The sequence below is a fragment of the Elephantulus edwardii genome, unplaced genomic scaffold, assembly GCF_000299155.1.
Source record: "Elephantulus edwardii isolate Elephantulus edwardi_28Jun2011 unplaced genomic scaffold, EleEdw1.0 scaffold00067, whole genome shotgun sequence".
Classification (NCBI taxonomy): Eukaryota; Metazoa; Chordata; class Mammalia; order Macroscelidea; family Macroscelididae; genus Elephantulus; species Elephantulus edwardii.
The window spans coordinates 15,947,262-15,950,839 of NW_006399817.1; positions in this window are offsets into that span (position 1 = coordinate 15,947,262).

The following is a 3,578-nucleotide window of genomic DNA, read 5'->3' on the forward strand; positions in this document are numbered from 1 at the left end:
ATTATCCAAAAACGTTTGGAACAATATGTCAACAGAGAACTGCCAGATGTGCAGGTTGGATTTAGAAGAGGTCGTGGTACTACGGATATTATAGCTAATGTAAGATGGATCTTAGCAGAAAGCAGAGAATACCAGAAGAGTATCTGTATGTGCTTAATTGACTATGCAAAGGCTTTTGACTGTGTGGATCACAACAAGCTATGGTTGACTCTGAGAAGAATAGGAATCCCAGAACATTGATTGTACTAGTGTGAAACCTATACTTGGACCAAGAGGCCGTCGTCAGAACAGAGCAGGGAGACACTGAATGGTTCAAAATCAAGAAAGGGGTGCGTCAAAGATGTATTTTGTCTCCATACCTTTTCAATCTGTATGCAGAACAGATCATCCAAGATGCTGGGCTGTACAAGGAGCAATGTGGCATTAGGATTGGTGGAAGAATCAACAACCAGCGTTACGCAGATGACACAACCCTGCTCGCTGAAGCTGAGGAGGACCTGAAGTGCTTGCTGCAGAAGGCCAAGGACTGCAGTCTTCAATATGGATTGAAGCTCAATATCAAGAAAACAAAGATTTTCACTGAAGAGACTGAGATAGTTAACAGTTTTTGTTTACTTGGATCCACAGTCAACACTCTTGGTAAGAGCAGCCAGGAAATCAGGAGACAGATTGCATTGGGAAAGTCAGCTGTGAGGGACCTCTCAAGAGTACTGAAGAGCAACGATGTCAGGTTGGAGATTAAGGTGCTCCTGATCCAGGCTATACTCTTTGCAATTACATGCTGTGCATTGGAGAGTTGGACAGTGAATAGGGATGATACAACTGATGCCTTTGAATTGTGCTAGAGAAGAGTGTTAAATATACCATGGACTGCTAGGAGAACAAACAGGTTTGTCCTGGAGAGGGTGAAGCCAGAATTTTCCCTGGAGTCAAGGATTCTGAAGCTTCGTCTGACATACTTTGGGCATGTTAAAAGGAGGGACTGGTCCTTGGAGAGAGACATCATATTTGGGACAGTGGAGGGACGGCGCAGGAGAGGAAGACCCTCGATGAGATGGATCGATTCTGTGATTGGAGTGGTGGGAATAAATGAGACTGCAAGGTTGGCACAGGATTGAACGGTGTTTAGGGCTGTTGTACATAGGGGTGCTGTGAGTCTCAAACGACTCGATGGCATGTAACAGCAAACAACATAAATAGAAATCCCAAGTACTTGACCACCTTCATGCTCATCCAAAGATAGGCATTTTGTTAAATTTATGTTTATCCTTCAAGTGTAAGGAATTTTTTTTACTTTTGGAGTTTTAATTTCTCCTGATATTTATAAATAGGTATTCTATGTTGCTTTGTCTGAATGTAGTAACTTTATTTAAAGAATGTCTATATGTGTGTTTTAATATGTGTAAGTCAAAAAGCACAAAACGTGCTTTCTAAGTTTTCTCTCTCAAAAAGTTTCTAAAAGATCATTCTTGTTTCTAGCTAACTCCATACTACTATTTTCTTCTCTTGCTTCACCCAGGAGCCTTTGTGTGCAAACTTTCCTTTTGGCTTACCCTCCTTTTCTGTTAGTCATGATACCTCACACCTTAGCATTCAGGGATTCCCATCCTCAGACCTCTATAAATTTACCTGAGCACATGCTGGGCTGCTGATCTGACTGGCAAAGTGAGGTTGAAACTCTCAGCTGACTCCTCTCACCATTAAAATCTGTATTCACTTTGGTAGCATATATAGGAAAATTGGAATGATACAGATTAGAATGGGCCCTGTGCAAGGATGACACGCAGATATCATTAAAATCTGTAACTGTGCTATGCCTTCTCTTCTGGTCCACTAAGACCTTAGGCATCTTAAGCTACTGTTATTCTTGGTTCCACAAAAGCATGCCTCACAGGCATCTCATTTGGGGTCCCGAAGCCCAATTTCCAGTTCTGATGTCTCATTCCTCCTTTTTTGCCCCTCATCAGTCTTGGATTTGTTTTATAAGACTTAAGGAGGATGTTGTTGTTGATTGCCTTTGAGTTGAGCAGGACTCAGAACGACCCATGAACAAAAGGCCTGAAGCCCCCTACAACCATCAACATTTATCAAAGTTCATAGAGTTTCAGGAAGCATATTGTTTAGGAAGTGGATGCCATTCCTGCTTCCAATCAGGAGGATAAGGTGCTGGAATTAATAGGACTACCATCCATCTTCCTTTTCTTCCTAATTCCATGCACTGAGTTGCCCTTCTTCCCTTCCCAACCTCAGTACCTTAGCCACCTTTTATTTTTTAGTTCAAGTATCACTGTGTTTCGAAATGTGTTTTTCAGTTCAATGCACTTAACTGGTTTGTTTCTCAGCCCCACTGCAGACTGTTTATCTTGCTATATTACCCATTCCTAAGTACACAATTCGGTGGTTTTAAGTTTACCATGTTGTGTAACGTTCACTACTACATGTTTCCAAAAGTTTTTATTGCCACAAACATACTCTTTTAAACAATAAACAGTTCCTTCTCTTATAGCATGGTAACTTTGGTCTTCATGCTCTTATATAAGAACTTCATTTCTCATTATGAATATTAAACTTAATTGTGTTTTTATCCCGTATTTTGCTAATCCACTCATCTGTTAATGGATGCTTGGTTTAGTGTCATCTTTTGCCTATGGTAAATAATTTTACAGTGAGCGTTGAAGTGCAAACACGTAGGTCTCTGGTTTTCCAGTCCTTTGAGTATGTGCCTAGGAGTGGAATTCTTGGGTCATCATGGCCACTGTATGTTTAACGTTTTGAAGATCTACCAAACTGTTTTACACTGCAGTGAGTTGTTATGAAATGGTGTAGTATTTCCCTAAGGAGTTCTTTTCAGGCTTACATAAGCCAATGTTTTAATATATTTATTGAAAATAGTCTGTTCAGAATGGCCAATTTTTTCAAAACCTCTTTTTTTGAGATGTGAGAATTTTTATATGCTTTGGATATTAAGTTTTTTTTTCAGTTTTCCCCCAGTGTTCTTTTTGTACAGAGTATTGACTAGAAAGTACATTTAACCAGGCTGATATATTCTAGGTGAACTTATATGACAAAAAAAATTTTCCTTTTTGACTATTAATAAGTAACGTGTCGACTCTGAATTTAAGATGTGAAGTCTTAATTTTCAGAAGAAACTGTACCGCTCTAGCAGTTAAATGTTACTTATAATGACTGGTAATTATGAGGGAAATAGTCACTTAATTCTTGCAACATTAATTTGTGTTCTTTTTATTTGATTTTTATAATAACAAAATTACCTTTCCTGGAAAGTATCAGTAGAGGGTTTTTAAAAAATATGAAAGTGATAGAATTTGTTACAGAGATTTTAGAAAATACAAGGATATTCATACTCCATTTCTATTTAAGAATCATGTTTAATATATTGAGATCTTTTTATATACACAGTTTTTTCTTGATTGGATTAATCATATGATGAGCACCTTTACATCATTGGACTTGTGCTATCTGTAGTAGCCCACTTTGTTGCTTTCTAGGAATTGATTTTAGATATTATGCTTGTTAGCTAATTTCTTGTTACTCATCTATATATTAAGAACAATCTT